We start from the raw sequence: 26047 nt of genomic DNA on the forward strand, positions 1-26047 counted from the left end.
GTATGAGAAATTTGAAGTCCAGACTTAGTTATTCTTATCAATAATAATGAAAGTTGAATCTTAATTCCACTTAGTTAACCTTTGCTAAAGCAAAGGAAAGTCAAGGGACTAATTAGTTTGATCTTTGAATCCTATTTATTTCCTAAGAAAAGGTTGGGATTATTGAAGTTCAGTTCAATTAGCAAAGATAACAGTTATCAATTATGTTGAGCTAAGATAACTCCTGAGTTACTGATTTCTTAACCAAGACCAAAAGGAAAAGGAATTAAATTTACTGGAATAAAAATGTCTTCAGATTGGGAATAATCAATAACATAAATAAAAGAAAGCAATATTAACTGAAATACCTCAAATAACATTAATTCAAAAGAGTAATCTGTAACATAAAAGAATTCATACTAAATTAAAAAGCAAGTAATGAAAAAGGAATATTGAACCTGATAAAAAGATAATCCTCAAAGCAAATAAAATCCTAAATCTAAATCCTAATCCTAAAGAGAGAGGAGAGAACCTCTCTCCAACTAAACCTAAATCATGGAAAGTGACTAAAATTTGGAGGCTCCCCTGAATGGATGCATTCCCCCACTTCATAACCTCTGGTCTATGCCTTCTGGACTTGGATTTGGGCCAAAAAGGGCTTCAAAATTTGCTATGAGCGTTTTCTGCAATTTCTGGTGTGTGGCCTCTGTCACGCGGTCGCGTCAATTGGAGTTTTCCTTGTCGCGCGGTCGCGTCAGTCATGCGGCCGCGTCATAGGTGTTCTTCTTTAGGCACGCGGTCGCGTCAGTCATGCGGCCGCGTCGCTACTTCTTCGCGCTTGGCATGCGGCCGCGTCGTCCATGCGGTCGCGTCGCTGCCAGTTTCTTCAGAAACTCCATTTTGTGCTTTCCTTCCATTTTTGTATGTTTCATTTCCATCCTTTGAGTCATTCCTGCCTTAGAAGATCTGAAACTACTCAACACAATAATCATGGCATCGAATGATAATAAAAGGTAATTAAAATAATTAATTTTAAAGCATAGGAAACATGTTTTTGACATACATCAAATAATAAGGAAGGAAAAGTAAAAGCATGAAATTAATATGAATAAGTGGGTGAAGGATTGAATAATTCACTCAAACTAGGCACAAAATATATCACAAAATATGGGTTTATCAGTCCCGCACCCAAAGGAGAATAGACCTACATCTAACGCCCATAAAGGACCCCCTAGCCAGCGTTTAATGCCCTAGAGGCCTCCTAGAATGTGGATCTCATCAAATCTCATCCCAAACACTCACAAAGTGGAACCCAGAAGTGGATTTTGTCACTAAAAGACTGTTTTACCTTTCTTATGTAATCCTTAGTCATTAGTCTAGTATTTATTTGAGATTTTTTACACTATTCATAGTAACATAGACACTTTACACATTTTTCATATTTTCTTCTCTATCAATATGAGTTTCTAAACCTCCTAGATTGAGGGGAGGAGCCCTGCTGAGTTTTATGGATTAATAAAAGTATTAATATTTCTTTTCAATCTGTGTTTGATTCTCGATTCTAAGATGTATCTTTGTTCTTCATCATTATGAATGCGTTGAACTGGAACAAGGTTATCTCATTCTACATGGATTCAGAGTGCGTCTTTCATCGGACAATGATGAACCACTAGCTTGATTATACATCTCTTAGACGGCTAATCCACAACTTCGTTGGGGACTTCTCGAGACATCAGTTCGGTCGAGGTATGGGGAGATTAAGGTCTTTGTGGTAGAGGCTAGAACCCAAAGGCACAACATTCTCTGATCCGGAAGATTCGACCTTGTCTATGGCATTTTGAGTAGGATCATTAAGGAGAATGGACCGCAGGAGCTTCACCTTCAATTAGAATGGATCCACACTAACCCTGGGGTTCATATCTGGAGGAGCATTGGCGACCTCTCAACTGGAGTTGATCACATACAGCATGCCATAGAAGAAATCATTCATAGTTGAAGAAGACATTAAACCCAGGGTTATCCAGAAGAACAAAGCATCTCCAAGCCTTAACCATCTTCTTATCACTCGTTATAATCAAACATTGTAATTCCATCTTATTCCAATTTTATGCGCTTTAAACAACATACCTACTTCTTCTATCTTCCTGACTAAGATCTACGAGATAAACATAGCTTGCTTCAAACCATAATCCTCGTGGGATTGACCCTGACTCGCTCATGTATTACTTGGATGACCCAATGTACTTGCTGGTTCAGTTGTACAAAGTGTGGGAATTTGTGCCACCACTAATCAAGGCTAGAATCAAGGTGAGTTGGCTCTTCCTTCTCTCTTTTGCTTCAATTCCAAGGAAAACATGCATGAACATGTATTTTCTTGATATTCTTCCTTAGGAATCATGCATAGCTTGACTTGAGGGATAAGAAACTTTAATTTCCAACAAGGGTAAGGTGAGGAATCTCATCCTAACACTCATATAAGGGTTCGGTCAGTTGAGGATTTTTGTATTTTAAGTTGTTCTTGATGTGATTTAGGAGGAAAAAATGCTTAAAGAACACCTAGAAGCATAACCAAATATGAGGCATCAAATCAAGGTAGGGTTTGGTGAAATTAATCTTGATTAATTGTGTTTGAGTTGTGTGAATGTTGTATGATTTGGATGTGCTGAAAATTGGTTGCATATATGATTGATTCTTAGTGAAAATTTGGTGAAATTTTGATGAATTTTGGTGAAGACACATGAGCTCATGAGCCTGTACTAGGGCTAGACATGCATTATTCTTGTTTGCACATCATTTTTTGTTGCACTTTTTGTGTGTGTGTGCATTATTTGCTATATTCATCTGAATGTATTCTATTTCTATGTTTTCTTCTATTTTCTCTGTCTTCTATTTTTTTTTGCTTTTCTGTTATCTGCTTTCTTGCTTTCTTCTATTTGCTATAAAGTACCTTCTTGTATGAAAAATACGACAGAGCCAATTAACATGACTAATTAACCCAACTCTATTAAGAACTTTCCAGTTTTTACACCTTCTCTTCCTTCACCTACAAATGGAAATGGGCGTGATATTTTATGAGTTCGAGGATCCTTACATCTATGAGGATCCAGTGCACCACAGTTATTTCATTATGCGAGTGGAGCCTCGTAATAGACGTTATGCATTACAAAATTGTCCCCTCCAACATCCTCTGAGTAGCTCGCTTTTTTATCCTAACGCTCCTTATAATTTTCCTCTATCTTGGTTGCATCCAGATGCACCTGAACATCCATTCGCTGATGGTCACGAACACCCTATTCCAGCTCAACCTCTAAATCAGATGGCATCTGAGACTATCGTTCTCGAAGAGCCTGAGTGGGTCGATGATTATGTACCTGCGATTCCACCGGAGTGGGACTTCCCTCCTGAGTCGATTCCTGACTTTCCGCAAGACAATAAGCCGACACTACTATATGACCTGGCATGCTGGAAGTTGGGTCGTTATACTCACCGTCAACTTCCTTCGTCCAACGAGAAGCTGGTACCTTATTCGGTGAATTGTAGCAAATTTTCCTGTTTTTGAATTTTGTTGCTGTAATTCATATTACGTCACTGTAGTTTGATTTGGTGGATGAAAGTTGAATTTGCTAGTGAATGTTAAATTTGTTGCTGAAATTTGTTTCTGATTAATGATCATGACTAAACATTGTATTTGATGTCGTATTGCTGAAATTATCACTTAAGGTACTTATGAATTTGTTGTTGTGTTGCTAAGTAATGACTTAGATATTTTTTTTGTTGAAAATCATCACTGAATTGAAGTTTTTATAATCATTGCACCATGAATTTGGGAATCTGTCATGCTGAAAGAATCACTTTGCTAAATTATTTTTGTTGCTAAAAACTATCCTAGTTGAATTTATTGTTGAAAATAATCAATGAGAGGAATTTATTGCTATAACAATAGATTTGAATTTGGTTTTTAGGTAGTTTGTTAAGGTGTGTTTGATTTAGCGTTGGGAAAGAGAGAAGAGCATTTGAGTCTCTTGAAAGCTTCATTTTTATATTTGGTAACTCTTCTTTTGCGGAAGTGATTAGCTTCTGTGTTCATGTTAGCTTGTTACTGTTGGAAAATTAGGTGAGAAAATTACATTTTCTAGCCGGGACAGTGGCGGAGCTTGGAAAATTTTTCTTAGGGAGCCAAAAATGTTAACATAAAAAATACATAAAATCATTATGAGAAAAAAAATTTATAAATATCACAATATTTTAATATTTTGCCATTACCATAATAATAAATGAATTCTTTTAAAAATAAATAATATAAATTATCCTAAGTGATATTTTTCAAATTATAAGTGATTTAAAATCTTTAAAAATTAAATTAGAACAATATTTTTAGTATTTTTTGTAATATAAATAGTTAAATTATCCATAAAAAAGTTATTTTTTCATCTTATTCCTAAAAAAATCCATGAAACATACAATAAAATTTAAAAAGTAAATCAATTATTGTAATAATTATGATTATGATGAACCTTTTTAGTTAGTGCAATAGTCTATCATGTTAAGTTTGAAAAATTATTGATTGAATGGATGAATAGTTGAACATACGTGCTTTTAAATTGTTATCTATGACTTTTTGCCAAATGAGCTTGTTATATTATCAGTGGTACTTTTTTATAAGATTTTGTAAGAGACGCGTATGCGAGCGAAAGGTATGAATAGAGGTGGAAGAGAAATGGCATGTTGCAAAGGTGATGTTGATAAACCCATATTTTGTGATATATTCTGTGCTTAGTTTGAGTGATTTATTCAATCCTTCACCCACTTATTCATATTAATTGCATAGTTTTATTTTCCCTTCCTTATTATGTGATGTATGTGAAAAACATGTTTCCTATGCTTTAAAATTAATTATTTTAATTACCTTTATTTCCATTCGATGCCATGATTAGTGTGTTGAGTAGTTTCAGATCTTCTAAGGCAGGAATGACAGGAATGACTTAAAGGATGGAAAAGGAAACATACAAAAATGGAAGAAAAGCATAAAACGGTGTTTTGGAGAAACTGGCATCCACGCGACCGCATGGACGAGTGGCCGCATGCCAAGCGCGAAGAAGCAGCGACGCGGCCGCATGGCTGAAGCGACCGCGTGCCTAACGAAGAACACCTATGACACGGCCGCATGACTGACGCGACCGCGCGACAAGGAAAACTCCAATTGACGCGACCGCGTGACCCACAAGGACGCGTGACAGAGGCCACGCACAAGAAATTGCAGAAAATGCTCATAGCGGATTCTGAAGCCCTTTTTGGCCCAAATCCAAGTCCAGAAGTCATAGACCAGAGGTTATGAAGTGGAGAAATGCATCCATTGAGGGGGAGCTGGCATTTTTAGTTACTTTCTATGATTTAGATCTAGTTTGGAGAGAGGTTCTCTCCTCTCTCTCTTGAGGATTAGGATTTAGGATTTAGGACTTCTCTTAGTTTTAGGAGTGACTCTCAATCCCAGGTTCAATGTTCTTTTACTCTATGTTATTTCTTATTTTCAGACATTTGAATGCTTGCTTGTATTAGTTATGTTGCCTATTTGGCCTATGCCACTTTCATGATGATTTTCTTATTTAATGATATTTGAGGTATTTCAGTTTAATATTGCTTTATTTACTTATGCCATTAATTCTTCCCAATCTGAAGACGCTTTTATTCCAGTAGATTTAATTTCCTTCCTTTTGGTCTTGGTTAAGAAATCAGTAACTCAGGAGTTATCTTAGCTCAAGATAATTGATAACTGTTATCTTTGCTAATTGAACTAAACTTCAATAACCCCAACCTTTTCTTAGGAAATAAATAGGATTCGAAGGTCAAACTAATTAGTCCCTTGACTTTCCTTGCTCTAGCGAAGGTCAACTAAGTGGAATTAAGATTCAACTTTCATTATTATTGCTAAGAATAACAAAGTCTGGACTTCCAATTTCTCATACCTTGCCAAAAGTTTGCTTTACAGTATTTATTTATTCTAATTGCTATTTAAATTAATTGCCATATTCACTCCTCATTCTTGAAACCCCAAATTTACAATCTCCATAACCAATAATAAGAACATACTTCCCTGCAATTCCTTGAGAAGACGACCCAAGGTTTAAATACTTCGGTTATCAATTTATTTTAGGGGTTTGTTACTTGTGACAACCAAAATGTTTGTATGAAAGGAATTTTGTTGGTTTAGAAGCTATACTTGCAACGGGAATTTATTCTGAATTCTAAACCACGCAAAAGTTCTCTCATTAGATGTACAGGAAGAAGGCAAATGGATGGTGACCAGCATGGATCATTGGATTGACCTCAAGGCTGTGGGTTTCGTAGAACAGGTACTTAGTTTGTGGTTAGTGGAATTTTTTTTCTCAATTCCCCGTTTCCTGTAAATACTCTATCTTTAGCTCTTACCTCTCTCATAAATTCAAGTATGATAGAAATGCATGCATTTAATTAACGTGCTAATTACAAATGACAGATAAAATAAAAGATATATATTAAAGTCAAATCCATAGAATACATGGCACATGATAAAAGGGACCTCAGGGATCACCTTCTTCTCTGCCACTACTTCATAGAAGTAGACTTGGTGGGCTTTGGTGATGAATCTCTCCATCTCCCAAGATTCGGAGGTGGCGGCTATGGCCTTTCCTTTCCTTTTTCTAGAGGGTTCTCCAACCTTGGGTGCCATAAGTGGTAATGGAAAGCAAAAAGCAATACTTTTCCCACACCAAACTTAAAAGCTTTGCTCGTCCTCGAGCAACAATAAATAAAAGAGAAGAATGGAGTAGAAATCAATTCGGCCAAGGGGGCTTTGATGTGTATGTGAGGTGTGTGTATGAAGGGTTATTAAGAGAGGTATTTATAGGAGTGGGATAGGGTTGGGCTTGGTCATGGGTGGGATAAATGGGAGGGAAATTTGATTTTGAAGTGGGTAGGGAATGGTGAGAGTTATGATGGTTTTGGGGAAGTGATTGGGCTAGGATTTATAGGGAAGAGTGTGTGGGGAAGTGTGAAAAGGAAGAAGGAAGAAGTGGGGTAGGTGAAGATGCTGTGGGACCCACTGGTCCTGAGAGGGTAGGGAATTCAGATTCCCTGCCCTCTGTATGTGCGTTGAATGCCCAAAATTATGCTCTTGGCTGGTGTTCAATGCCAGCAAGACACTCCATCCAGAGTGTTCTGTTTGGTTGGTGTTCAACGCCAGCAAGACAATCCATCCAGAGTGTTCTGTTTTCATTGCTGAACTTTTTTGTCTCTGTTCTGACTGCTTCACATGATCATGAACTTAAAGAAAAAACTAAAGAAAAACAAACTTTAAGAAATTAGAGGAAATAGGAATAACTAAATAAGGTTGGGTTACCTCCCAACAAGCGCTTCTTTAATGTCACTAGCTTGACAATTAGCTTTTTACGAAGAGTGATATGGGCTCAAAATTTTGCCCCTTACAGTGAACTTTCTTCCTATCTTCTCATGAATGAGCTCCACAAGCTCTAGAGACAGGACATGACTCACTGTATGTGGTATGATTGACTTCTTAGTGAAGACAACTCTCATGCTAGGTGAGAGGCCTTCAGTGGGGACTTTCTTGTCCTTCCAGCCTTTAGGTACTTTCTTCTTAGTACCTTTGTTCTCAGTGCTTGTTGATGGCTGCCCAACACCAAACTCAGAATTGGTGTTTGGGGGCTTAGTAAAGCTTTGCACTAAATGAAATGGTTGGAATACTAAGTGTTGCACATTTATCTCTCTTTTTTCAGAGGGAGAGTTGGGGTGAGGCATCTTGACCAAGATGTGATCCTCCCCTAGTTGTAGAATCAGTTCTCCCTTTGCTACATCAATGATAGCATTAGCAATGGCTAGGAAAGGTCTTCCAAGGATGATGGATTCATCCTCATCTTCCCCAGTATCTAAGATAATGAAGTTTACAGGGATGTAAAGGTCTTCAAACTTTACTAATACATCCTCTACTAAGCCATATACTTTCTTTATTGACTTGTCTGCCATCTCTAGTGAGATGTTTGCAGCTTGTACCTCAAAGATTCCCAGCTTCTCCATTACAGAGAGTGGCATGAGATTTATACTTGACCCTAGGTCACACAGAGCCTTCTCAAAGGTCATAGTGTCTATGGTGCAAGGAATTAGAAAGCGTCCGAGATCTGGAAGCTTTTGAGGCAACTTCTACTGAACCAAAGCATTGAGTTCTTTGGTAAGCACTGGAGGTTCTTCCTCCAAAGGTTTTATACCAAACAACTTGGCATTTAGCTTCATAAGAGCTCCTAGGTATCGAGCAACTTGCTCTTCCCTAGTGTCCTCATCCTCATCTGAGGATGAATATTCATCAGAATTCATGCACTACAGGAGTGCATGCAAGAGAACCTCTATGGTCTCTACATGAGCCTTGGCTTCCTTTAATTCTTGGATAGGAATTTCTTCAGTGGGTGCTGAACACTCAGTAGGTATGCCATTACTGGCGTTCAATGCCAGTTCCTTTGCCAAGTTGGGCGTTGAATGCCCAGGAGGGACCTCCTTCCTGGTGTTTAACACCAGCTTCCCTGCCATTTTAGGCGTTGAACGCCTTGTGAGGGCTTCTTCACCGGCGTTCAATGCTAGCTTTGATGCCTGCTTAGGCGTTGAACGCCCAGTGAGGTATTCCTCACTGGCGTTCAACGCTAGCTTCTATGCCAGCTTTGGCATTGAACGCCCAGTGAGATGCTCTTCATTGGCATTCAATGCCACCCTAATCTTTCCAGATTTGGCCTCAGCCTCTATGGTGATGGCTTTGCACTCTTCTCTTTGGTTTACTTTACTGTTACTAGGAAAAGTGTCGGGGGCGTTTCAGGGATTCTCTTGCTCAGTTTACCAACTTGTACCGCCAAATTTCTAATAGAGGATCTTGTTTCAGTTATGAAACTATGAGTGGTCTTAGAAAGGTTGGAGACTATAGTTACTAAGTCAGAAAGGCTCTACTTAGGAGTCTCCATATTCCCTTGAGAAGATGGGAATGGTGGCTGATAAATCCCATTTGTAGAGTTTATCTTGTATTGATTTTAGGAGACTTTAATACCATTTACCCACATTTATTCAATGAATTAGCATGATTTTGTGATTGTCTCCTTATTTGTGCTTAGATGTGAAAACATGCTTTTTAGGCCTTTAACTTGATGATTTTAATCTCCCTTTGATTCCACTAGATGCCTTGATGTGTTTGTTAGTAATTTCAGATTGAAAAGGCTAGGAATGGATCAAAGGAGTGAAAGGAAAGCATACAAAGTGGAAAAGATCATGAAAAGCCAAAGAATTGAACTCGTCCATGGACGTGCGCGCGCACCAGGCACTTACGCACACCTTGCAAAATGGCCCATGGATGCGTACGCGTGCTGTGCGCGTACGCGTCGATGCTGATACTTGATTTTTAAGTGAATTCGAACCTAACGAATTCTCAAGAGTTGTGGGGCCCAATCCCAACCAACTTTGGCACCTAAACTGATATTTAAAGCCAAGGATTGAAGAGCAAAGGGACTTTTAATCATTCACACTCATTAGGATTAGTTAGAAGTAGTTTTAGAGAGAGAAGCTCTCACTTCTCTCTAAGATTAGGATTATGATTAGGTTTAGTTCTTAGATCTAGGTTTTTAAATCATCTTCTTCTACTTCTACTCTTCAATTCTTTGTTGTTACATTCATCATTCTTCTATTCTTTTGTTGTAATTTCCTTTATGTTGTTCTTATATCTTGTTGTAGATCTACTATTGTTCCTTCCATTTTCTTTCAATTCAATTTGAGGTAATTCATAATAATTATATTTCTTTTGATTTTCTATTGTTGATCTCTTGCTTTTGTAGTTGTAGATTCCTTTAATTCTTGCAATTAATAATGTTTACCTTTATTGCCTTTTATGTGTTTGTTGAAATGCCTCTTCTAGATATGAGTTAGATTTTGTTCCTCTTGGCTTTGGTTGAGTAATTAGTGACTCTTGAGTTATCTAATTCCTTTGTTGATTGATAATTAGAAGTTTCTAATTGATTTGAATGCCTCTAAAGCTAGTCTTTCCTTTAGGAGTTGATTAGGACTTGAGGAATCAAATTGATTCATCCACTTGACTTTCCTCCATAGTTAGAGGTTAACTAAGTGGGAGCAATGTCACTACAAAAAAATGATGTTTTAGCGACAAATTTTTAGTGGCAATAACATAATGGCCACTAATTTTTTAATTTAAGTTATTTTTTTGCGGCAATTATATATTGGCCATTATTACTGTATGTTATAGTGGCTATTATTACTATTGCCAAAAAATTATTATCTTTTTACATTTTTAATTTAATTTTTTTAATTTATTATAGTGGCTATTGCTATTATTGCCGCTAAACTCTTATTCCCAATTTTTTTCCTCATCCGTAAATCAAATTGAAAACACGTACAGAAAAAGAAAAGAAAATTTCACTCTTACACAAAGCGCCGCCTTCCTCTTTTTCACCTGTAAGCTTCCCCAAACCCTCTCCATCCCTTTTGTCTCTTCGCTTTCTCGCTCTCTCTTTCCTTCATCAATGAAAGATTGATTTTGCTACTGGGTTGGGTTAACTCACGTAACCATTGCCATCGCCGACCACCATCACCACCACCGTAACCATTGCCGATAGCCGTCGTCCATCATCCTACTCCTTGGACTTCATTTCCATTCGATTCATCTCAGATCTGCATCTCTGTCATCGTTGTTCGTCTCAGATCTACGTCGCTCATGCCTTGTTCTGCTCTACTCCGTCGTGTTTTTCTACTCGCACCGTTCTGAAACCTGTGCTCTGCTCCGCGTTCTAAAACCTTTGCTCTGCTCTGCCGTGGTGCCGTGTTCTATCTTCTCAGGCAAATCAACAACTCTTCGCCGTTCACCTCTTTCACTCAAGCCTCTCGCCTCAGCCTCGGTCCTCAGCATTTCTTCCTTCATCGTCGTCGTTGAAGGCTTGTAGATTGATTTTACATACTACTTGATTAATTTAGTTGAATTGTTGAATTAATAACAATAGTTCCAATATACATCTCTCTCTCTCTCCACGCACATCTCTTTCAGTTTAATCGATTGAAGAAGCTTACATAATCCTTTTCTTCTTTTCATTGTTTTTGCAATTTCGAGTTCGATCATGTCGAAGGACAAAGACTTTACTGATTTGTCGCTTGCCTTCAAACACCTCTTAGGTTTGATTTAAATTGTTGTTTCTTTTTTGAGTAATCACAATTTAGCAATGTGATTATAGTTTAATTGTTTCATAATTTTTAGAAAATAGTATTGCATTCTTAGGTTTGTATTTTGTTGTTATGTTTTGTGTTTGGGAGTGCTTAGTTGCTAATCTTTGAACACAGGCATCTTATGGCTCTGTGTTTTCCTCTGAAGATTATCAAAGAAGTGTTACTAATGGTGAGCTTCAAAAAAAGGATGAATGATGAAAAAAATATTACAAGATGCTACACTTGCTTTATTCTGTTTATTTTTAAGAACATTGTCTTACTCCTCTACACAGTCAGTGGTTTGAGTTATGTTCAGTTTATTTATCAATAAAAAGTTTGGAAATATTGATAGTGCACTAATTATATATAACTAATTCACATGAATTAATTTTTATGGGAGAATCGATTTCCCTCTGTTCTTCACAATGCACATTTATGTATGGCATTTTACTAAGTTGATGAAAAGCTTTTTTGTTAGTTGAATCAAAATGTGTTCTTATTTCATTTATTTATGTATTTTTTTCACATTGTGAGAGTTTTGTGAGAGCATCTCTGTTAAAGTAACTGTTTAAAATACAATTGTGCTATGATTTGTGAGAGCATCCTAATTCCAAAGTCTTCCAATTTCCCAAAGCCTGAATCAATCAAACCTCATTCGTAGAGTAGAGTAGACTCATTGATTTGTGCTATAATTTGTCTACAGCTAGAGGATAAACTATTTTTCACTGTTTAATTTAGAGCAGTCTCAACAACTTATTTATAAATTTCAGAGAGACGGCCCTTGAAAAAGCCAAGCAACTAGTAAGGAACTTAGAAACAAAGCTTGATTCAGCTAATGCTCAGCACCTTAAGGAGAAAGAAGAATGGGGACTAAGCCTTAAAAATGTAGAAGAAACGTGGCGAAGTAACAAACCTTGGCTGCCTGATTAAATTGTAGCTTATACTTGTATGAATTTAATTTTAGAAGGTTTAATCTCAACTTAACTTTGCAGTGAAATGTGACTCAATGAAGGCTGAAAACGAAGCAACTGCTGCACAAGATATGAAAAAGGATTTGCAAGAGATCAAACTGCAATATAAAAAATTGAAGGTGATATTAAAGTTCTTAAACATGTTCCTGATGGACATTAGTTCCTCTGATTATTTTTTCCCCTTCTTTGTTTTTTCCCTTCATAGGTTTAACATGCTTCATTTCATGATATTGCTGATAAAATGATTGAGGAGAAGGATAATGAAATATCTAGACTTTCAGATGATAATAAGAATCTTCGTCAATCTCTTCAATCAAGACCACAGGTTTTTGTTTTTATGTTTTTTTTCCTTTCCTGCTTTTAGTAAATCATATGATTATTGAGACATAGATCTGGTACTTAACATTCACGTGATCTTGCATATTTATTCTATTGGTCCGACAATGGTGTGCTATAATCTCAGGTTGACCACAGTGACAATGATAATTATAACACAGGTATTAATTCATTTATATCCTGGCAAAAATTGTTCTGCTTGCTGAGCGTTTTAAGTATATTTTCATTGTTTCAAATATCTGGTGATTTTCTAGTATAACGTTTTCTGGATTTAAATATTATTTCAACTGTTCTGGACAACCTCGCATAAAGTGGATTCAACGAATTTAAGCCCCTTTGCTGCAGAACAGCAAATTCTGGTATGTCTTTATTCTTAATTTATGGTGTAATTCCATTTCCACTTTTAATTTATCACTAATGTATATTGTAAAGAGTATCTGCGTTGAAAGTTTTCTACATTGCAACCTGTTTTATTGCCTTGATAATTGGATCCTCGATCCTATTTTACTGTCAGCTCCTAGCTAGACAACAAGCTCAAAGAAAAGAAGAACTAGCACGATCACAGCGCCATATCTTAGCTCTTCAAGTATGTCTTAAAGCTTCTTGAGACAGGTATAAACTTCAAAGGAAGCACATAGTCTTTTATTTTTCTATTTCTAGTGAAAAGCATGTATTTAATATGATAATGAAAATTGTGTGACCAGGTGAAGTGGAAGTATTGCTACCAGTTATTGGGATGCTTCTCCAGTTTAATCCACAAGAGGTAATATTTGTCATCTTTTACGTCACTTTGCATCCTTGTGTATATCTTATTTCAGGGAGAAAAAACTCACTTTGCATCCTCGTTTATTTTTATTAGTTGTCCATTTCTTGTTTTTGTATGTTAGTCTTCGTGGAGACTACAATAATATGTATTTTTGTACATGTGAAATAAATTCAACAATAAAATAAATAAATACATAGTGTCATTTTGTTTGGGAATAATAATAATAATAATAATAATAATAATAATAATAATAATAATAATAATAATAATAATAATAATTCGGAGAGTTCATGGTTTATTAACACAATTTTAAAAAATTATTTTTAGATCTAACTATTTTTAGCTCGAAAACTTAAAATGAATTTATCAAATATATTGAGGATAGAGCACTTTGTTCAATCGAGACAAAAACACTCCTTACCTCAAATAAGCTACTTTCTCTTTCACCATCTATGAGATGGGTGTATCTCCTTCTAAAAATCCTTTCCTCAAATAAGCTAAACTTAGTTCATTACAAGTATATGCTGGTTCATTATAAACAGTAACATATTAAAGCTACCAAATTTCACTTTATTAGTAGATTTTACACTATACAAATTTTTGCATCTGAACTCTGATTAACTTAGGTGGTGGTATTAAATTAAATGTAACCAAATTCTTAGGGAAGGAAAAATTTAGCAGTATGGGTGAGAGTAAGAACTTAATTGCAACACAAGATAGTGTTATACTTTATCTTTTTTTTTTAAATCTCAATAATGAGATTTGAAATTGGGGCTTCAGAAATTGCTGGCAAGCTTCCAAAACCTGTGCAAAGCTTTTATGAACTCAACATGGTTGTTCGTGTGAACTCATTTTATTATTTATTATTTGTTTAACTATTTGTTTGGCTTTGAATGCAAGTGGGTTTTTTGGTCCCATTCTTCAAGCTGGGTTGCCAGTAGACCACACTGGTGTATGCCTTGTGTAAATAAAACTTCAAATTAAGTCTATTAACAAATCTGTTGTAAAATTATGCATCTTTATTCACAACAAATACGTTGGTATTAGAGTATTAGCAGTTGAGATTTGAGAATAAGAATTTGCATAATGATGGCTATTGTTTTTGTTTGGTTTGGCATATTTTTGTTACATGTTGCAGTAATGCTATGCCTATTCCCAATTCTGAGAGAGAATTTGTAACTTTATTCGTAAAAAATTTGTAACTTAATAAAAATTTTTTGTAACAAGTTAAGAAACGAGTGAGAATCAATGGAGACTCATGATTTTTATGTCTCTCATAACTAGAACTTTTTTATCTTAGTGTATTAAGTATTAACAAGCACTAGCATTTTTTATTAGATGTTTGTAACAATAACATATGTATAATGTTATTTTAAAAGATATAATATATATGTTGATGAGTATTTTAAAAAAGAAAATTATGTATAATGTTATCAAAGAAGCTTTGTCTGTTTGTTTGCCAATTGTGACAATCACAAAGGATCCAATTTTTAATCTCACAAACCCATACCTGCAGCTTTACTTTATGATTGTTCCCATCTCTTTTTTTTTTATGATTGTTCCCAGTGACAGGTGGGGTTTGGCTTCTCATACAATTTTTTAATGCAATGCTAGTTAAGAAATAATTTAGATTAGTTATTGAGCAATTGTATTTTTATTCTATTTCTATTTTTTGTATGACATCTAATCACATCTTTCTTGGCATAGGATCAAGGTCACGCTCTTCAAATTAATTCCCTTTCAGCTGTGGAGGAACCCTTAGTTGCAAAAGCAAAATGTGGAAATTGGGAGATCGACAAGAGATTGTTGAAGATAGGAGAAAGAATAGCATCTAGATCTTGTGGAGATTTGTAATTTGTAGCATTTTTTGCTGTTTGGATTTGTAACATGGTTTATTATTTTTTAGAAAAATTTGTGTATCAATATTTTGAGTTTAATAAAATATCTCATTTTATAATAATTAATTTCAGTATATTTATATTATGCATAATAATAATTATTGTTGGCAAAAATATATATTTAATTCTGGAAAAAAGATAGTTTGATGCTTCTAAGAAAACGAGTGTAATATAACTAACAAAAGTCATAAGATTTTAGTGGCAATAGTAATGGCAATTAAAAGTGAATAACATTATAATTTTAAAATTATTTTTAGTGACTATATAAATTGCTGGTAAAATGGATTTTGGTGGCAATAGTAATGGCCACTAAAAGTGAATAACATTGTAATCTTATGATTACTTTTGGTGGCCATATAAATTGCCAAGAAAATGGCCGCTAATAATTATATACTTTTTGCGGCCATTAAAAAGGTCTTTACCGGCAAATGTTATAATTGCCACTAAAACCTTTTAGCGACGAAGCATAAGATGGCTAATGTCTAATTGCCGGTAAATGTATTAGCGACTATTTTTATTGCCGCTAAAAGTAAAATAATTGGCCGCTAAAAGTGATTTTTCTTGTAGTGTGGACAATTTGTTGTCACAATTGAGGAGGATAACTAGGATAGGACTTCTGTTCATACCCTGGGTCGAGTTATCCGATCTGGGATATTCTACCGACAAAGCGACCGACCTCTTCAGGTCAGGACAATTTGACCTCTTCTCAAAGAGCTCGGCCCAACTACCAGGAAAGCCCAATAAAGGGCCCAAACAGAGGAACACGACCCGAATCTAAGGGCAGCCCAAGCCTATAGAGATAAAGACGGTTCCCTTAAAGATATGATGATCTCACTCGAAGATAAAGATAAGATAAGATAACTAAGTTATCTTATCTAAAAAAGGTCTTTCTACACCATTATAAATACACTGAAACATTGGCGCCGTTGCCGGGGACCCTGGAAGTCATCCCATCATTATGGCGAACGACCATGACAATGATCACAATTCAGATCTAGAGGATAGAACGCCGCACAAAAACGCGGAGACTACCCCAAAGAATACTCCTCAACTTAACAACAAAAAGAATTCAAATGCAGGAGCCATGGAGATACTCAAGATCGTTTAAAACAACTTGAGGAAGACGCCCTATGTCAACGAGAGGCGGAGAAAGACCTACAAAAGGAAATAAGGTGACACCGGGAATTGGAGGACAAACTCCTAAAACTCGAAGCCGATCTCAAAACAAAAGACAACCGATCCCCTCATGAGGACAGCTCCCGCAAAGAACAAGATCCATTCACCAAAGAGATCATAAAGACCAAAATCCCTAAAGACTTTAAACTCCCAGATATGACTCTGTATGACGGCACTACAGATCCCGGCCATCATCTCAGCAATTTCAGAATTAGAATGTACCTCACCGATGCCTCAGATGCAGTTCGTTGCAAAGCCTTTCCGACTACCTTAACAAATACGACAATTAGATGGTTCAACAATCTACCTCCTAGGTCCATCTCGAGTTTTGACGACTTGGCCAAGAAGTTTTTGGCCAGATTCTCCATACAAAAAGACAAGGCTAAGCATGCTCCAAGTCTATTGGGAATCAAGCAAGGAGAACGGGAAACTCTCTACAACTACATGGAAAGATTCAACAAAACATGCCTAGACATACAGAACCTACCAACATAGGCTGCCATTATAGGCCTCCTCAATGGCTTACGAGAGGGACCTTTTAGCCAATCTATATCGAAAAACACCCCACATCTCTGAACAAAGTACAAGAACGAGCAGAAAAATACATCAACATGGAGGAAAACTCTCGACTAGGAGAGATCTCGAAATCCAGATTCACCTCCCAAGATAAAGACAAAGAATCCAAAAGGAAGATCGGCATGGAGAAAAAATAAAAAATTATCACAATTACACCCCCCTTCGGGTGTCTCTCGTGGATGTCTACAGAGAGGTATGAAATACTGAAAGAATACCCCCAGCTCAACCACTCAAAGACAAAAAAGGAGGAAGAAATCAAGATGAATATTGTGAATACCATCGCATCCGCGGGCATTCCACCAATGAATGTTTTGACTTGAAAAATGTCATCGAAAAGCTAGTAAGAGAGGGGAAGCTAGATCGAGTTTTGGCCACCCAGGACGATGAGCAAGGAAAAAGAAGAAGGGAAGAAGATGTTGGACGAACCGAGAAGTCACCCCATACACCAGAAAGACACGTCCATATGATACACGGCAGATTTGCAGGAGGAGAAGTCTCCAAATCATCTCGCAAAAGATATCTTAAAGAGGTATATCATGTCGAGGGGAAGGGGGAAGCGCCCGACATCCCCCCGATTACCTTCACCAAAGAAGATGCATCTGGGGTAATCTCAGGACACGACGATCCCATGGTCATACGGTTATACTGGCAAATGCAAACCTCCACCGCACACTGATAGACCAAGGGAGCTCCGTCGACATCTTGTTCAAAACTGCCTTCGACAAGCTCGGTTTGGAAGAAAAGGAACTCAGCGCATATCCGAACAGCCTGTTCGGACTAGGAGATACCCCGGTTCAACCACTGGGATACATCTCATTGCACACAACCTTTGGAAAAGGAGACCAATCAAGAACACTCAAAATTGATTACATAGTGGTCGACGTAGGTTCAGCCTATAACGCTTTAATAGGCCGAACCACATTAAATCAGCTTGGTGCAATAGTCTCAACTCCCCATCTATGCATGAAATTCCCAATTCCAGAAGGGATAGCTACAATAAAAGCAAATCAGAAGATGGCACGCCGCTGTTACAACAAATGTCTAGACCTCAGAAGCAGAGGAAAAGAATTCCACACAATCGAGCTCGGTGGAGTTCAGAGGCGGGAAGAACTCCGCCCACAACCTGAAGGCGGAATAGAGAAAGTCCAGATTAGGGATACCCCGGACCAAATGACTAGTATCGGCACAATTCTACATAGAGACATAAAGGAATCACTCATACAGTTTTTACGAGATAACGTTGACCTCTTTGCATGGAAGGCCGCAGACATGCCAGGCATAGACCCCAAGTTAATGTGCCACAAGCTAGCAATCTACCCAGGATCTCGGCCAGTGCAACAGAGGCATAGGAAGCTCGAACCAGAACGCTCTCAAGCTGTGGAAGAGCAGGTACAAGCTCTACTGTAGGCAGGATTCATAAGAGCAGTCAAATACCCACTATGGCTGGCTAACGTCGTCTTGGTGAAAAAATCAAATGGGAAGTGGTGAATGTGCACCGACTACACTGATCTCAATAAAGCCTGCTCAAAAGATCCTTATCCACTCCCAAGTATCGACGCACTGGTCGATGCCTCCTCTAGATATAAATACCTCTCGTTTATGGACGCATACTCGGGATACAATCAAATCCCAATGTATCCACCCGACCAAGAAAAAACTTCATTCTTAACCCCAAAAGCAAACTACTGCTACATCGTCATGCCTTTCGATCTTAAAAATGCGAGAACTACTTATCAAAGATTAATGAATAAGGTCTTCTCGGATCATATCGGAAAAATCATGGAAGTTTACGTGGATGACATGCTCATAAAGACACAAAATGAAGAGATGCTATTGTCCAACCTGACTCAAGTATTCGACACTATAAGACGACATGGCATGCGACTCAATCCCGCAAAATGCATCTTTGCAGTGGAAGCTGGCAAATTCTTGGGCTTTATGCTCACACAGAGAGGAATCGTGGCAAACCCGGATAAATGCTGGGCCATACTCGACATGAAGAGTCCAACTTGTGTCAAAGAGGTACAACAACTCAACGGGAAGTTGGCCGCCTTGTCCAGATTTTTAGCCGGATCAGCAATAAGATCTCTTCCCTTCTACCCTACTCTAAGGAAGAGAAAGAAGTTCGAATGGACAACGGAGTGCGAGCAGGCCTTCCAAGATTTTAAAAGATTCCTGGGGCAGCCACCTATCCTAACTTGGCTGCGGGAAGGAGAACCACTCATATTGTACCTCGCAGTAGGAAGTCGGGCAGTAGCCTCAGCACTAGTCTGAGAAGACGACAATGGGCAGCAACCCATATACTTCATTAGTAAAGTGCTATAGGGAGCCGAGCTGAACTACCAAAAAATAGAGAAGTTTGCCTACGCTCTCATACTAACATCTTGACGACTCCGTCCATACTTCCAAGCCCACACCATCAGGGTCCGGACCAACCAACCCATAAAAGGGATCTTACAGAAAACATACCTGGCGGGCAGAATCTTGCAATGGGTAGTCGAGTTGTCCGAATTCGATCTTAAATACGAAGCACGGACAGCCATCAAATCACAATACCTGGCCGACTTCATTGCAAAATTTATAGATACATCGAAAACCCCCACAGAATGGAATCTCTACGTCGACGGGTCCTCAAATAAAACTGGAAGCGGTGCGGGTGTGATAATTGAAAGCGACCAAGGAACCCAAATCGAACTCTCCCTCAAATTCAGTTTCCTTGCCTCAAACAACCAAGCGGAATATGAGGCACTGCTAGCTGGTTTGAAGCTGGCTAAGGAAGTTGGAGCTCAAAAGCTCATCATCTTCAGCGACTCACAGGTAGTCACTTCACAAATAGCAGGAAGCTATCAAGCCAAAGACCCTACTATGAAATAGTACTTGGACAAAACCAGGGAATATCTCGGATAACTCGGAGAATATGAGATCCGTCACATACCTCGAGAACAGAATGCCCGAGCTGACACACTCTCAAAACTAGCCAGCACCAAACCAGGGGGCAACAATAGAAGCCTTATCCAAGAAATTTTACAAAATCCATCAATCTCAGAAGAAGAAAAAGTTCTGACCATAACAGGTCAGGATCAAGGATGGATGACTCCCATAATTAACTACCTCAAAACAGAAGTGATGAGCGGATAATTTATACGCTTTTTGGCATTATTTTTAGGTAGTTTTTAGTAGGATCTAGCTACTTTTAGGGATGTTTTCATTAGTTTTTATGCAAAATTAACATTTCTGGACTTTACTATGAGTTTGTGTGTTTTTCTGTGATTTCAGGTATTTTCTGACTGAAATTGAGGGACCTGAGCAAAAATATGATTCAGGCTGAAAAAGGACTGCTGATGCTGTTAGATTCTGACCTCCCTGCACTCGAAATGGATTTTCTAGAGCTACAGAACTCCAAATGGCGCGCTCTTAACGGCGTTGGAAAGTAGACATCCAAAGCTTTCCATACTTTGTTTGAGTTTAGACGATGCAAACTGGCGTTCAACTCCAGTTCCATGCTGCATTCTGGAGTAAAACGCCAGAAACACGTCACAAACCAGAGTTAAATGCCAAACAGATGTTACAACTTGGCGTTTAACTCCAAGAGATCTGCACGTGTAAAGCTCAAGCTCAGCCCAAGCACACACCAAAGTGGGCCCCGAAAGTGGATTTCTGCACTTAGACTTATTTCTATAAACCCTAGTAGCTAGTTTAGTATAAATAGAACTTTTTACTATTGTACTAGGCGTCTTGTCTTTTGATTAATCTTTAATAAGTGTATGCAATTTTAGACCTTCAAAGGGGGCTGGCCATTCGGCCATGCCTGGACCATCACTTATGTATTTTCAACGGTGGAGTTTCTACACACCAAAGATTAAGGGTGTGGAGCTTTGTTGTACCCCGAGTTTTAATGCAATCACTACTATTTTCTATTCAATTCAGCTTATTCTTGTTCTAAGACATTCGTTGCACTTCAACATGATGAATGTGATGATCCGTGACACTCATCATCATTCTCACCTATGAATGCGTGACTGACAACCACTTCCGTTCTACCTTAGATCGAGCGTGTATCTCTTGGATTCCTTAATCAGAATCTTCGTGGTATAAGCTAGAACCCTTTGGCGGCCATTCTTGAGAATCCAAAAAGTCTAAACTTTATCTGTGGTATTTTGAGTAGGATTCAGGGATTGAATGACTGTGACGAGCTTCAAACTCGCGATTATTGGGCGTGGTGACAGACGCAAAAGAATCAATGGATTCTATTTCGACATGATTGAGAACCGATAGATGATTAGCCGTTCTGTGACAAGAGCATTTGGACCATTTTCACTGAGAGGATGGGAAGTAGCCATTGACAACGGTGATGCCCTACATACAGCTTGCCATGGAAAGGAGTAAGAAGGATTGGATGAAAGCAGTACGAAAACAGAGATTCAGAAGGAACACAACATCTCCATACACTTGTCTGAAATTCCTACCAATGAATTACATAAGTATCTCCATCTTAACTTTATGCTTTATTTATCTTTATTTTTGAAAAGTCCATAACCATTTATTATCCGCCTAACTGAGATTTACAAGATGACCCTAGCTTGCTTCATACCAACAATCTCCGTGGGATCGACCCTTACTCACGTAAGGTTTATTACTTGGATGACCCAGTGCACTTGCTGGTTAGTTGTGCGAAGTTGTGAAGAATGTGAATGAACCATAGTAGTGTGCACCAAGTTTTTGGAGCCATTACTAAGAATTGTTCGAGTTATAAAAAGTGTAAATCACAATTTTGCCTATCAAGAAGCACTCCCCACAGAAGAAAAGGAGGCAAAGAGGTTGAAACGGGAGGCACAATACTACACTATCATAAATAATACTCTATACAAAAGAGGGATTTCAATACCATTGTTAAAATGTGTACCGACTTCTAACACAAAGGAAGTCCTAGAAGAAGTACACAGTGGCATTTGTGGCAATCACCTAGGAGAATAGACACTTACCAAAAAAGTACTTCGCGCAGGGTTCTATTGGCTGACTCTACAAAAGGAAGCCACAGAGTTCGTAAAGACGTGTCCATCATGTCAGACAGATGCTAACTTTCAGATCGCCCCACCAAAGGAGCTCATCAGCATAACCTCACCTTGGCCATTCGCAAAATGGGGACTCGACCTCCTCGGGCCCTTCCCTTAGGGATCGAGACAAGTCAAATTCCTCATAGTGGGGATAGACTATTTCACAAAGTAGATCGAGGCAGAACCCCTAGCTAATGCCACTGCTCAAAGAAGCCGAAAATTCCTATATAGGAACATTGTCACGAGGTTCGGGGTTCCATACTTCATCACCACCGACAATGGTACCCAGTTCACAGATGCAGGCTTCAGACGGCTAGCGGCCGACTTGAATATAAAATAGCAATTCAATTCCGTAGAACATCCCTAAGCCAATTCGGGATCAGTTAAACACCCGAAGGCTTCTCAGCAGCATCAGCACAGGGTGAAGGAGGGCGAGTCTGGAGAGGCACTGCGTCCACTGTCCCGTCATCCCGATTCAGTATTTGGTAATCAGGATCTAATTCGGGATGAGCAAGAGCTGAAGAAGCCAACACAACAGAAGCTTTGGCGACAGGCTCAGAGGGAGGCTCAACATCATCATCATCAGGATCATCGGGGAAAATCTTGCCATCCTTTACAACATTATCCAAACTAAACAAAGCAAGGTCGACCTCCGAGGCTAGAACCCGAACCTGCTCCTTCAGGTTCTCATAAACAGCAGTTACGCTGCCTACAAGGTGACCCTGGAGCTCAGAATAATCAACTCGGGCTGACTCTAACTCCCCCCTGAGACGCATCACTTCTCGGTAGGTCGTGACATAGCTGTCTTTGTGCTTCAATGCCGTGTCCTCAGCCAACTACACAGAAGTCGCCAAGGCAAGAGAGCTGGCCTTCTCCCCCTCCAGCTCCTTCTCCAGTTTAGTCACCTTCACTTCGAGCTCCTCCTTCAGACCCTTCATCCGATCGAACTCTCACTTAGCTTCCTCCATAAAGGCTTTGGTAGCATGCAGAGAAAGATTTTAAGCAGTTCGATACAGGATAGCTCCCGTATGAGCCATCTTAATGCTGCTTTGAGTTATAAAATCTAAGTGATGAAGGAGAGAAACATCATCCATGGAGAGGTCACCATAAGGAGCAATCTGCTGGTCGACAAAGCCAATGGGGTCAAAATCAGGGGCATCTAGATTGAAAGGTTCAACGGTTCGAGGTCTTTTGGAAGGAGGGACAGCCGAAGAAGAAACCACAACAGTAGTGGAAGACTGTGGAGGATCCACTAAACGAACCCGAGGAGTAGGGATCATTCTCCTCGGGCCAGGAGAACTCGGCACAGACGGCTTCAATGGGACTTGAGAGGACCCTTCCCCATCCACCCGGGCCGAGGTGTTTTGAGCTGCAGTAGCTTTTCTTGACTTTTCGAAGGCCTTCATTGCATCATTATTCTTGGCCATCTCTGAAAAATGAAAAACAACAGTTTTACAGATTGGGAAAAAAAGGAGAAAAGCAAAAACAAGAAATAGTATATATCAAGTAATACCCAATACATCTCGGATGAGGGAGGGGTCTCCCAAACATTTTTTGGTATCCAGATGAGGAGGTTCCCCCCAAAGATCCTCCAAAACCGTCACAAAGGCCTGTTCGATCTCATCAAGCATTTTCCACGTATATCGGTATACTACTACATCCTACTGCCAATGCAAAGGGAAGGATGGCTGGTGGACGAAATTGTGATCATCAACAATGGCTCCAAAGACTTGGTGCTCTCAAACATGAATCACACTTTGTCACAACTCCGCACAACTAACCAGTAAGTGTACTGGGTCGTCCAAGTAATACCTTATGTGAGTAAGGGTCGATCCCACAGAGATTGTTGGTATGAAGCAAGCTATGGTCACCTTGTAAATCTCAGTCAGGCAGATAATAATTGGTTATGGAGTTTCGAATATTAATAATAAATAAACAGAAAATAAAGATAGAGTTACTCATATAATTCAATGGTGGAAATTTCAGATAAGTGTATGGAGGTGCTGTGTTCCTTCTGAATCTCTGCTTTCCTACTGCTTTTATCCGATCTTTGTCACTCCTTTCTATGGCAAGTTGTATGTAGGGCATCACCGTTGTCAATGGCTACATCCCATCCTCTCAGTAAAAAAAGTCCAAATGCTCTGTCACGGCACGACTAATCATCTCTCGGTTCTCGATCATGTTGGAATAGAATCCATTGATTCTTTTACGTTTGTCATCACGCCCAATAATCGCGAGTTTGAAGCTCGTCACAGTCATTCAATCCCAGAATCCTACTCGGAATACCACAGACAAGGTTTAGACTTTCCGGATTCTCATGAATGCCGCCATCAATTCTAGCTTATACCACGAAGACTCTGATCTCAGGGAATGGAAGGCTCGGTTGTCAGGCGAGGGGCAACCATGCGTCGTGCATTAGGAATCCAAGAGATACGCACTCTAGCTTTCGCTTGTAGAACATAAGTGGTTGTCAGTCACGCGTTCATAGGTGAGAATGATGATTTGTGTCACGGATCATCACATTCATCATGTTGAAGTGCAACGAATATCTTAGAATAAGAACAAGCAGAATTGAATAGAAAATAGTAGTAATTGCATTAAAACTTGAGGTACAGCAGAGTTCCACACCCTTAATCTATGGTGTGTAGAAACTCCACCGTGGAAAATACATAAGTGATGAAGGTTCAGGCATGGCTGAATGGCCAGCCCCCAATGTCTAAGATCGCATAAACTGATCAAAGATGTCTAATACAATAGTAAACTATCCTTTTTATACTAGACTAGCTACTAGGGTTTACAGAAGTAAGTAATTGATGCATAAATCCACTTTTGGGGCCCACTTGGTGTGTGCTTGGGCTGAGCTTGAATGTTACACGTGCAGAGGCTTTTATTGGAGTTGAACGCCAAGTTGTAACGTATTTCTGGCGTTCAACTTTGGTTCGTGACGTGTTTCTGGCGTTTGACTCCAGAATGCAGCATGGAACTGGCGTTGAGCGGCAATTTACGTTGTCAAATCTCGAATAAAGTATGAACTATTATATATTGCTGGAAAGCTCTAGATGTCTACTTTCCAACGCCATTGAAAGCGCGCCATTTAAAGTGCAGGGAGGTCAGATTCCAACAGCATCAGCAGTCCTTTGTCAGCCTTCTATTAGAGTTTTGCTCAGGTCCCTCAATTTCAGCCAGAAAATACCTGAAATCAAAGAAAAACACACAAACTCATAGTAAAGTCCAGAAATGTGAATTTAGCATAAAAACTAATGAAAACATCCCTCAAAGTAACTAAATCATACTAAAAACTACCTAAAAACAATGCCAAAAAGCGTATAAATTATCCGCTCGTCACAACACCAAACTTAAATTGTTGCTTGTCCCCAAGAAACTGAAAATCAATTAGGATAAAAAGAAAAGAATATACTATAAATCTCAAAAGATCAATGAATATTAATTCTAATTAGATGAGCGGGACTTGTAGCTTTTTGCTTCTGAACAGTTTTGGCATCTATAGGAACTTAGAATTTTAGATAGGGTTATTGATTCTCCTAGTTAAGTTTGTTGATTCTTGAACACAGCTACTTAGAATTTTAGATAGTGTTATTGATTCTCCTAGTTAAGTTTGTTGATTCTTGAACACAGCTACTTTTATGAGTCTTGTCCGTGGCCCTAAACACTTTGTTTTCCAGTATTACCACTGGATACATAAATGCCACAGACACATGACTGGGTGAACCTTTTCAGATTGTGACTCAGCTTTGCTAGAGTCCCCAGTTAGAGGTGTCCAGAGCTCTTAAGCACACTCTTTTTGCTTTGGATCACGACTTTAACCACTCAGTCTCAAGCTTTTCACTTGGACCTGCATGCCACAAGCACATGGTTAGGGACAGCTTGATTTAGCCGCTTAGGCCTGGATTTTATTTGCTTGGGCCCTCCTATCCATTGATGCTCAAAGCCTTGGATCCTTTTTACCCTTGCCTTTTGGTTTTAATGGCTATTGGCTTTTTCTGCTTGCTTTTTCTTTTTCTTTCTAAAATTTTTTTTTCGCCCTTTTTTTTTCGCAAGCTT

At 38.6% G+C, this 26047-nt stretch overlaps 1 long non-coding RNA gene across 3 annotated transcripts; it reads left to right on the forward strand.

Annotated features, from left to right (window-relative positions):
- The first annotated feature begins 10410 nt into the window (after positions 1–10410).
- On the forward strand, positions 10411–15241 carry LOC130982099 (uncharacterized). Of its 3 annotated transcripts, none has more exons than XR_009087082.1 (10): positions 10411–11178; positions 11344–11398; positions 11979–12112; positions 12201–12298; positions 12385–12504; positions 12643–12676; positions 12770–12874; positions 13030–13127; positions 13220–13278; positions 14989–15241. It is a non-coding gene; the product is annotated as an uncharacterized LOC130982099 (long non-coding RNA). The 3 variants fall into 3 exon arrangements; XR_009087083.1 differs by having other exon boundaries at positions 12828–12874; XR_009087081.1 differs by having other exon boundaries at positions 10413–11178; positions 12861–12874.
- Positions 15242–26047: the final 10806 nt, after the last annotated feature.

The sequence above is a fragment of the Arachis stenosperma genome, chromosome 5, assembly GCF_014773155.1.
Source record: "Arachis stenosperma cultivar V10309 chromosome 5, arast.V10309.gnm1.PFL2, whole genome shotgun sequence".
Taxonomy (NCBI): Eukaryota; Viridiplantae; Streptophyta; class Magnoliopsida; order Fabales; family Fabaceae; genus Arachis; species Arachis stenosperma.